Source organism: Sminthopsis crassicaudata, chromosome 5 (assembly GCF_048593235.1).
Source record: "Sminthopsis crassicaudata isolate SCR6 chromosome 5, ASM4859323v1, whole genome shotgun sequence".
Taxonomy (NCBI): Eukaryota; Metazoa; Chordata; class Mammalia; order Dasyuromorphia; family Dasyuridae; genus Sminthopsis; species Sminthopsis crassicaudata.
The window spans coordinates 247838790-247851218 of record NC_133621.1 but is presented as its reverse complement, the minus strand read 5'-3'; positions in this window follow the sequence as shown (position 1 = coordinate 247851218).

Genomic DNA, 12429 nt, shown 5'->3' with positions numbered 1-12429 from the left:
ATATATATCAACTATAATATCCCAAACTGCAATAGGAACAAAGGGAAAACTAGACTCAATAGAATGTGAAATAGAGAAGAACAAGTAAGAAAAGAAATTATTTTTTCGAAAGGGAATAACTGGATCATTTCTTTGAACGTAAATTTTATGACTTAAAAGGATTGCTGTTACAAAACCTGTGATCAAGCTTTAAGTATAAAGAAGTTATTGCAACTTGTACAGAAAGTTCCATTGAATCAAATTTGAGAGAATTAACATCAAAGGGAAAAAATAACTACATAGAAAAGGAAATAGAGAAGAACAAGTATCCAAAAGGAATGGATTTTTCAAAAGGAAATACCTGGATGATTTCTCTGCAATTCACTCTTTCCACTTAATAGGATGCCTGTTATGAAACCTTTGATCCAGCTTAAATATAAAGAAGACAATGCATTGTGCACAAAATGTTTTATTGAAGTAAATATGAGAGAATTGATATCAACTATAATATCCCCAAATGCAAAAGGAAGAAAGAAAAAGCCAAAATCAATAGAATGTGAAATAGAGAAAAACTAGTTAGAAAAGGAAGTGTTTTTTCGAAAGGGAATAACTGGATCATTTCTAGGAACGTAAATTTTATGCCTTAAAAGGATTGCTGTTACAAAACATTTGATCAAGCTTTAAAAATAAAGAAGTTATTGTAACTTGTGCAGAAAGTTCCACTGAATCAAATTTGAGAGAATTAACATCAAGTATAATGAACCCAAATGCAAGGGAAACAAAGCGAAACCTAGACACAATGGAATGGGTAATAGAGAAGAACAAGGAAGCAAAGGAATGGACTTTTCAAAAGTGAACAACTGGAAGACTGCTCTGCACGTTCACCCTTTCCGCTGAAGAAGATTCCTTTGACACAGCTTTAAAAATAAAGAAGTTAATGCATTGTGAACAAAATGTTTCCTTGACGCAAATATGAGAGAATATTTATCAACTATAATATCCCAAACTGCAATAGGAACAAAGGGAAAACTAGACTCAATAGAATGTGAAATAGAGAAGAACAAGTAAGAAAAGAAATTATTTTTTCGAAAGGGAATAACTGGATCATTTCTTTGAACGTAAATTTTATGACTTAAAAGGATTGCTGTTACAAAACCTGTGATCAAGCTTTAAGTATAAAGAAGTTATTGCAACTTGTACAGAAAGTTCCATTGAATCAAATTTGAGAGAATTAACATCAAAGGGAAAAAATAACTACATAGAAAAGGAAATAGAGAAGAACAAGTATCCAAAAGGAATGGATTTTTCAAAAGGAAATACCTGGATGATTTCTCTGCAATTCACTCTTTCCACTTAATAGGATGCCTGTTATGAAACCTTTGATCCAGCTTAAATATAAAGAAGACAATGCATTGTGCACAAAATGTTTTATTGAAGTAAATATGAGAGAATTGATATCAACTATAATATCCCCAAATGCAAAAGGAAGAAAGAAAAAGCCAAAATCAATAGAATGTGAAATAGAGAAAAACTAGTTAGAAAAGGAAGTGTTTTTTCGAAAGGGAATAACTGGATCATTTCTAGGAACGTAAATTTTATGCCTTAAAAGGATTGCTGTTACAAAACATTTGATCAAGCTTTAAAAATAAAGAAGTTATTGTAACTTGTGCAGAAAGTTCCACTGAATCAAATTTGAGAGAATTAACATCAAGTATAATGAACCCAAATGCAAGGGAAACAAAGCGAAACCTAGACACAATGGAATGGGTAATAGAGAAGAACAAGGAAGCAAAGGAATGGACTTTTCAAAAGTGAACAACTGGAAGACTGCTCTGCACATTCACCCTTTCCGCTGAAGAAGATTCCTTTGACACAGCTTTAAAAATAAACAAGTTAATGCATTGTAAACAAAATGTTTCCTTGACGCAAATATGAGAGAATATATATCAACTATAATATCCCAAACTGCAATAGGAACAAAGGGAAAACTAGACTCAATAGAATGTGAAATAGAGAAGAACAAGTAAGAAAAGAAATTATTTTTTCGAAAGGGAATAACTGGATCATTTCTTTGAACGTAAATTTTATGAATTAAAAGGATTGCTGTTACAAAACCTGTGATCAAGCTTTAAGTATAAAGAAGTTATTGCAACTTGTACAGAAAGTTCCATTGAATCAAATTTGAGAGAATTAACATCAAAGGGAAAAAATAACTACATAGAAAAGGAAATAGAGAAGAACAAGTATCCAAAAGGAATGGATTTTTCAAAAGGAAATACCTGGATGATTTCTCTGCAATTCACTCTTTCCACTTAATAGGATGCCTGTTATGAAACCTTTGATCCAGCTTAAATATAAAGAAGACAATGCATTGTGCACAAAATGTTTTATTGAAGTAAATATGAGAGAATTGATATCAACTATAATATCCCCAAATACAAAAGGAAGAAAGAAAAAGCCAAAATCAATAGAATGTGAAATAGAGAAAAACAAGTTAGAAAAGGAATTGTTTTTTCGAAAGGGAATAACTGGATCATTTCTTGGAACGTAAATTTTATGCCTTAAAAGGATTGCTGTTACAAAACCTTTGATCAAGCTTTAAAAATAAAGAAGTTATTGTAACTTGTGCAGAAAGTTCCACTGAATCAAATTTGAGAGAATTAACATCAAGTATAATGAACCCAAATGCAAGGGAAACAAAGCGAAACCTAGACACAATGGAATGGGTAATAGAGAAGAACAAGGAAGCAAAGGAATGGACTTTTCAAAAGTGAACAACTGGAAGACTGCTCTGCACGTTCACCCTTTCCGCTGAAGAAGATTCCTTTGACACAGCTTTAAAAATAAAGAAGTTAATGCATTGTGAACAAAATGTTTCCTTGACGCAAATATGAGAGAATATATATCAACTATAATATCCCAAACTGCAATAGGAACAAAGGGAAAACTAGACTCAATAGAATGTGAAATAGAGAAGAACAAGTAAGAAAAGAAATTATTTTTTCGAAAGGGAATAACTGGATCATTTCTTTGAACGTAAATTTTATGACTTAAAAGGATTGCTGTTACAAAACCTGTGATCAAGCTTTAAGTATAAAGAAGTTATTGCAACTTGTACAGAAAGTTCCATTGAATCAAATTTGAGAGAATTAACATCAAAGGGAAAAAATAACTACATAGAAAAGGAAATAGAGAAGAACAAGTATCCAAAAGGAATGGATTTTTCAAAAGGAAATACCTGGATGATTTCTCTGCAATTCACTCTTTCCACTTAATAGGATGCCTGTTATGAAACCTTTGATCCAGCTTAAATATAAAGAAGACAATGCATTGTGCACAAAATGTTTTATTGAAGTAAATATGAGAGAATTGATATCAACTATAATATCCCCAAATACAAAAGGAAGAAAGAAAAAGCCAAAATCAATAGAATGTGAAATAGAGAAAAACAAGTTAGAAAAGGAATTGTTTTTTCGAAAGGGAATAACTGGATCATTTCTTGGAACGTAAATTTTATGCCTTAAAAGGATTGCTGTTACAAAACCTTTGATCAAGCTTTAAAAATAAAGAAGTTATTGTAACTTGTGCAGAAAGTTCCACCGAATCAAATTTGAGAGAATTAACATCAAGTATAATGAACCCAAATGCAAGGGAAACAAAGCGAAACCTAGACACAATGGAATGGGTAATAGAGAAGAACAAGGAAGCAAAGGAATGGACTTTTCAAAAGTGAACAACTGGAAGACTGCTCTGCACGTTCACCCTTTCCGCTGAAGAAGATTCCTTTGACACAGCTTTAAAAATAAAGAAGTTAATGCATTGTGAACAAAATGTTTCCTTGACGCAAATATGAGAGAATATATATCAACTATAATATCCCAAACTGCAATAGGAACAAAGGGAAAACTACACTCAAAAGAATGTGAAATAGAGAAGAACAAGTAAGAAAAGAAATTATTTTTTCGAAAGGGAATAACTGGATCATTTCTTTGAACGTAAATTTTATGACTTAAAAAGATTGCTGTTACAAAACCTGTGATCAAGCTTTAAGTATAAAGAAGTTATTGCAACTTGTACAGAAAGTTCCATTGAATCAAATTTGAGAGAATTAACATCAAAGGGAAAAAATAACTACATAGAAAAGGAAATAGAGAAGAACAAGTATCCAAAAAGAATTGATTTTTCAAAAGGAAATACCTGGATGATTTCTCTGCAATTCACTCTTTCCACTTAATAGGATGCCTGTTATGAAACCTTTGATCCAGCTTAAATATAAAGAAGACAATGCATTGTGCACAAAATGTTTTATTGAAGTAAATATGAGAGAATTGATATCAACTATAATATCCCCAAATACAAAAGGAAGAAAGAAAAAGCCAAAATCAATAGAATGTGAAATAGAGAAAAACAAGTTAGAAAAGGAATTGTTTTTTCGAAAGGGAATAACTGGATCATTTCTTGGAACGTAAATTTTATGCCTTAAAAGGATTGCTGTTACAAAACCTTTGATCAAGCTTTAAAAATAAAGAAGTTATTGTAACTTGTGCAGAAAGTTCCACTGAATCAAATTTGAGAGAATTAACATCAAGTATAATGAACCCAAATGCAAGGGAAACAAAGCGAAACCTAGACACAATGGAATGGGTAATAGAGAAGAACAAGGAAGCAAAGGAATGGACTTTTCAAAAGTGAACAACTGGAAGACTGCTCTGCACGTTCACCCTTTCCGCTGAAGAAGATTCCTTTGACACAGCTTTAAAAATAAAGAAGTTAATGCATTGTGAACAAAATGTTTCCTTGACGCAAATATGAGAGAATATATATCAACTATAATATCCCAAACTGCAATAGGAACAAAGGGAAAACTAGACTCAATAGAATGTGAAATAGAGAAGAACAAGTAAGAAAAGAAATTATTTTTTCGAAAGGGAATAACTGGATCATTTCTTTGAACGTAAATTTTATGACTTAAAAGGATTGCTGTTACAAAACCTGTGATCAAGCTTTAAGTATAAAGAAGTTATTGCAACTTGTACAGAAAGTTCCATTGAATCAAATTTGAGAGAATTAACATCAAAGGGAAAAAATAACTACATAGAAAAGGAAATAGAGAAGAACAAGTATCCAAAAGGAATGGATTTTTCAAAAGGAAATACCTGGATGATTTCTCTGCAATTCACTCTTTCCACTTAATAGGATGCCTGTTATGAAACCTTTGATCCAGCTTAAATATAAAGAAGACAATGCATTGTGCACAAAATGTTTTATTGAAGTAAATATGAGAGAATTGATATCAACTATAATATCCCCAAATACAAAAGGAAGAAAGAAAAAGCCAAAATCAATAGAATGTGAAATAGAGAAAAACAAGTTAGAAAAGGAATTGTTTTTTCGAAAGGGAATAACTGGATCATTTCTTGGAACGTAAATTTTATGCCTTAAAAGGATTGCTGTTACAAAACCTTTGATCAAGCTTTAAAAATAAAGAAGTTATTGTAACTTGTGCAGAAAGTTCCACTGAATCAAATTTGAGAGAATTAACATCAAGTATAATGAACCCAAATGCAAGGGAAACAAAGCGAAACCTAGACACAATGGAATGGGTAATAGAGAAGAACAAGGAAGCAAAGGAATGGACTTTTCAAAAGTGAACAACTGGAAGACTGCTCTGCACGTTCACCCTTTCCGCTGAAGAAGATTCCTTTGACACAGCTTTAAAAATAAAGAAGTTAATGCATTGTGAACAAAATGTTTCCTTGACGCAAATATGAGAGAATATATATCAACTATAATATCCCAAACTGCAATAGGAACAAAGGGAAAACTAGACTCAATAGAATGTGAAATAGAGAAGAACAAGTAAGAAAAGAAATTATTTTTTCGAAAGGGAATAACTGGATCATTTCTTTGAACGTAAATTTTATGACTTAAAAGGATTGCTGTTACAAAACCTGTGATCAAGCTTTAAGTATAAAGAAGTTATTGCAACTTGTACAGAAAGTTCCATTGAATCAAATTTGAGAGAATTAACATCAAAGGGAAAAAATAACTACATAGAAAAGGAAATAGAGAAGAACAAGTATCCAAAAGGAATGGATTTTTCAAAAGGAAATACCTGGATGATTTCTCTGCAATTCACTCTTTCCACTTAATAGGATGCCTGTTATGAAACCTTTGATCCAGCTTAAATATAAAGAAGACAATGCATTGTGCACAAAATGTTTTATTGAAGTAAATATGAGAGAATTGATATCAACTATAATATCCCCAAATGCAAAAGGAAGAAAGAAAAAGCCAAAATCAATAGAATGTGAAATAGAGAAAAACTAGTTAGAAAAGGAAGTGTTTTTTCGAAAGGGAATAACTGGATCATTTCTAGGAACGTAAATTTTATGCCTTAAAAGGATTGCTGTTACAAAACATTTGATCAAGCTTTAAAAATAAAGAAGTTATTGTAACTTGTGCAGAAAGTTCCACTGAATCAAATTTGAGAGAATTAACATCAAGTATAATGAACCCAAATGCAAGGGAAACAAAGCGAAACCTAGACACAATGGAATGGGTAATAGAGAAGAACAAGGAAGCAAAGGAATGGACTTTTCAAAAGTGAACAACTGGAAGACTGCTCTGCACATTCACCCTTTCCGCTGAAGAAGATTCCTTTGACACAGCTTTAAAAATAAACAAGTTAATGCATTGTGAACAAAATGTTTCCTTGACGCAAATATGAGAGAATATATATCAACTATAATATCCCAAACTGCAATAGGAACAAAGGGAAAACTAGACTCAATAGAATGTGAAATAGAGAAGAACAAGTAAGAAAACAAATTATTTTTTCGAAAGGGAATAACTGGATCATTTCTTTGAACGTAAATTTTATGACTTAAAAGGATTGCTGTTACAAAACCTTTGATCAAGCTTTAAGTATAAAGAAGTTATTGCAACTTTTACAGAAAGTTCCAATTTTATGACTTAAAAGGATGGCTGTTACAAAACGTTTGATCAAGCTTTAAAAATAAAGAAGTTATTGTAACTTGTGCAGAAAGTTCCACTGAATCAAATTTGAGAGAATTAATATCAAGTATAATGAACCCAAATGCAAGGGAAACAAAGCGAAACCTAGACACAATGGAATGGGAAATAGAGAAGAACAAGGAAGCAAAGGAATGGACTTTTCAAAAGTGAACAACTGGAAGACTGCTCTGCACGTTCACCCTTTCCGCTGAAGAAGATTCCTTTGACAAAGCTTTAAAAATAAAGAAGTTAATGCATTGTGCACAAAATGTTTTATTGAAGTAAATATGAGAGAATTGATATCAACTATAATATCCCCAAATGCAAAAGGAAGAAAGAAAAAACCAAAATCAATAGAATGTGAAATAGAGAAAAACAAGTTAGAAAAGGAAGTGTTTTTTCGAAATGGAATAACTGGATCATTTCTAGGAACGTAAATTTTATGCCTTAAAAGGATTGCTGTTACAAAACATTTGATCAAGCTTTAAAAATAAAGAAGTTATTGTAACTTGTGCAGAAAGTTCCACTGAATCAAATTTGAGAGAATTAACATCAAGTATAATGAACCCAAATGCAAGGGAAACAAAGCGAAACCTAGACACAATGGAATGGGTAATAGAGAAGAACAAGGAAGCAAAGGAATGGACTTTTCAAAAGTGAACAACTGGAAGACTGCTCTGCACATTCACCCTTTCCGCTGAAGAAGATTCCTTTGACACAGCTTTAAAAATAAAGAAGTTAATGCATTGTGAACAAAATGTTTCCTTGACGCAAATATGAGAGAATATATATCAACTATAATATCCCAAACTGCAATAGGAACAAAGGGAAAACTAGACTCAATAGAATGTGAAATAGAGAAGAACAAGTAAGAAAAGAAATTATTTTTTCGAAAGGGAATAACTGGATCATTTCTTTGAACGTAAATTTTATGACTTAAAAGGATTGCTGTTACAAAACCTTTGATCAAGCTTTAAGTATAAAGAAGTTATTGCAACTTTTACAGAAAGTTCCAATTTTATGACTTAAAAGGATGGCTGTTACAAAACGTTTGATCAAGCTTTAAAAATAAAGAAGTTATTGTAACTTCTACAGAAAGTTCCATTGAATCGAATTTGAGAGAATTAACATCAAAGGGACAACTTAACTACATAGAAAAGGAAATAGAGAAGAAAAAGTATCCAAAAGGAATGGATTTTTCAAAAGGAAATAACTGAAACATTTCTCTGTAATTCACTCTTTCCACTTAATAGGACGCCTGTTATGAAGCCTTTGATCCAGCTTAAATATAAAGAAGATAATGCATTGTACACCAAATATTTCATTGAAGGAAATATGAGAGAATTGATATCAACTCTAATATCCCGAAATTCAAAAGGAACAAAGAAAAAACTGAAATCAACAGAATGTGAAATAGAGAAGAACAAGTAAAAAAGGGATTGTTTTTTCGAAAGGGAATAACTGGATCATTTCTTTGAATTTAAATTTTATGACTGAAAAGGATTGCTGTTAGAAAACCTGTGATCAAGCTTTAAGTATAAAGAAGTTATTGTAACTTCTACAGAAAGTTCCATTGAATCAAATTTGAGAGAATTAACATCAACTATAATGAACCCAAATCCAAGGGAAGCAAAGCGAAACCTAGACACAATTGAAAGGGTAATAGAGAAGAACAAACAAGCAATGGAATGGACTTTTTAAAAGTGAACAACTGGAAGACTGCTCTGCACGTTCACCCTTTCCGCTGAAGAAGATTCCTTTGACACAGCTTTAAATATAAAGAAGTTAATGCATTGTGCACAAAATGATCCCTTGACACAAATATGAGAGAATATATATCAACTCTAATATCTCGAAATGCAAAAGGAACAAAGAAAAAACTGAAATCAATAGAATGTGAAATAGAGAAGAACAAGTAAGCAAAGGAATTGTTTCTTTCAAAGGGAATAACTGGATCATTTCTTTGAAGGTAAATTTTATGACTTAAAAGGATTGCTGTTACAAAACCTTTGATCAAGCTTTAAAAATAAAGAAGTTATTGGAACTTGTACAGAAAGTTCCTCTGAATCAAATTTGAGAGAATTAACATCAAAGGGAAAAAATAACTACATAGAAAAGGAAATAGAGAAGAACAAGTATCCAAAAGGAATGGATTTTTCAAAAGGAAATACCTGGATGATTTCTCTGCAATTCACTCTTTCCACTTAATAGGATGCCTGTTATGTAACCTTTGATCCAGCTTAAATATAAAGAAGGCAATGCATTGTGCACAAAATGTTTTATTGAATAAATATGAGAGAATTGATATCAACTATAATATCCCCAAATGCAAAAGGAAGAAAGAAAAAACCAAAATCTATAGAATGTGAAATAGAGAAAAAGAAGTTAGAAAAGGAATTGTTTTTTCGAAAGGGAATAACTGGATCATTTCTTGGAACATAAATTTTATGCCTAAAAAGGATTGCTGTTACAAAACCTTTGATCAAGCTTTAAAAATAAAGAAGTTATTGTAACTTGTGCAGAAAGTTCCACTGAATCAAATTTGAGAGAATTAACATCAAGTATAATGAACCCAAATTCAAGGGAAACAAAGCGAAACCTAGACACAATGGAATGGGTAATAGAGAAGAACAAGGAAGCAAAGGAATGGACTTTTCAAAAGTGAACAACTGGAAGACTGCTCTGCACATTCACCCTTTCCGCTGAATAAGATTCCTTTGACACAGCTTTAAAAATAAACAAGTTAATGCATTGTGAACAAAATGTTTCCTTGACGCAAATATGAGAGAATATATATCAACTATAATATCCCAAACTGCAATAGGAACAAAGGGAAAACTAGACTCAATAGAATGTGAAATAGAGAAGAACAAGTAAGAAAAGAAATTATTTTTTCGAAAGGGAATAACTGGATCATTTCTTTGAACGTAAATTTTATGACTTAAAAGGATTGCTGTTACAAAACCTTTGATCAAGCTTTAAAAATAAAGAAGTTATTGGAACTTGTACAGAAAGTTCCACTGAATCAAATTTGAGAGAATTAACATCAAAGGGAAAAAATAACTACATAGAAAAGGAAATAGAGAAGAACAAGTATCCAAAAGGAATGGATTTTTCAAAAGGAAATACCTGGATGATTTCTCTGCAATTCACTCTTTCCACTTAATAGGATGCCTGTTACGTAACCTTTGATCCAGCTTAAATATAAAGAAGGCAATGCATTGTGCACAAAATGTTTTATTGAATAAATATGAGAGAATTGATATCAACTATAATATCCCCAAATGCAAAAGGAAGAAAGAAAAAACCAAAATCTATAGAATGTGAAATAGAGAAAAACAAGTTAGAAAAGGAATTGTTTTTTCGAAAGGGAATAACTGGATCATTTCTTGGAACATAAATTTTATGCCTTAAAAGGATTGCTGTTACAAAACCTTTGATCAAGCTTTAAAAATAAAGAAGTTATTGGAACTTGTACAGAAAGTTCCACTGAATCAAATTTGAGAGAATTAACATCAAAGGGAAAAAATAACTACATAGAAAAGGAAATAGAGAAGAACAAGTATCCAAAAGGAATGGATTTTTCAAAAGGAAATACCTGGATGATTTCTCTGCAATTCACTCTTTCCACTTAATAGGATGCCTGTTACGTAACCTTTGATCCAGCTTAAATATAAAGAAGGCAATGCATTGTGCACAAAATGTTTTATTGAATAAATATGAGAGAATTGATATCAACTATAATATCCCCAAATGCAAAAGGAAGAAAGAAAAAACCAAAATCTATAGAATGTGAAATAGAGAAAAACAAGTTAGAAAAGGAATTGTTTTTTCGAAAGGGAATAACTGGATCATTTCTTGGAACATAAATTTTATGCCTTAAAAGGATTGCTGTTACAAAACCTTTGATCAAGCTTTAAAAATAAAGAAGTTATTGTAACTTGTGCAGAAAGTTCCACTGAATCAAATTTGAGAGAATTAACATCAAGTATAATGAACCCAAATTCAAGGGAAACAAAGCGAAACCTAGACACAATGGAATGGGTAATAGAGAAGAACAAGGAAGCAAAGGAATGGACTTTTCAAAAGTGAACAACTGGAAGACTGCTCTGCACGTTCACCCTTTCCGCTGAATAAGATTCCTTTGACACAGCTTTAAAAATAAACAAGTTAATGCATTGTGAACAAAATGTTTCCTTGACGCAAATATGAGAGAATATATATCAACTATAATATCCCAAACTGCAATAGGAACAAAGGGAAAACTAGACTCAATAGAATGTGAAATAGAGAAGAACAAGTAAGAAAAGAAATTATTTTTTCGAAAGGGAATAACTGGATCATTTCTTTGAACGTAAATTTTATGACTTAAAAGGATTGCTGTTACAAAACCTTTGATCAAGCTTTAAAAATAAAGAAGTTATTGGAACTTGTACAGAAAGTTCCACTGAATCAAATTTGAGAGAATTAACATCAAAGGGAAAAAATAACTACATAGAAAAGGAAATAGAGAAGAACAAGTATCCAAAAGGAATGGATTTTTCAAAAGGAAATACCTGGATGATTTCTCTGCAATTCACTCTTTCCACTTAATAGGATGCCTGTTACGTAACCTTTGATCCAGCTTAAATATAAAGAAGGCAATGCATTGTGCACAAAATGTTTTATTGAATAAATATGAGAGAATTGATATCAACTATAATATCCCCAAATGCAAAAGGAAGAAAGAAAAAACCAAAATCTATAGAATGTGAAATAGAGAAAAACAAGTTAGAAAAGGAATTGTTTTTTCGAAAGGGAATAACTGGATCATTTCTTGGAACATAAATTTTATGCCTTAAAAGGATTGCTGTTACAAAACCTTTGATCAAGCTTTAAAAATAAAGAAGTTATTGTAACTTGTGCAGAAAGTTCCACTGAATCAAATTTGAGAGAATTAACATCAAGTATAATGAACCCAAATGCAAGGGAAACAAAGCGAAACCTAGACACAATGGAATGGGTAATAGAGAAGAACAAGGAAGCAAAGGAATGGACTTTTCAAAAGTGAACAACTGGAAGACTGCTCTGCACGTTCACCCTTTCCACTGAAGAAGATTCCTTTGACAAAGCTTTAAAAATAAAGAAGTTAATGCATTGTGCACAAAATGTTTTATTGAAGTAAATATGAGAGAATTGATATCAACTATAATATCCCCAAATGCAAAAGGAAGAAAGAAAAAGCCAAAATCAATAGAATGTGAAATAGAGAAAAACAAGTTAGAAAAGGAAGTGTTTTTTCGAAAGGGAATAACTGGATCATTTCTAGGAACGTAAATTTTATGCCTTAAAAGGATTGCTGTTACAAAACATTTGATCAAGCTTTAAAAATAAAGAAGTTATTGTAACTTGTGCAGAAAGTTCCACTGAATCAAATTTGAGAGAATTAACATC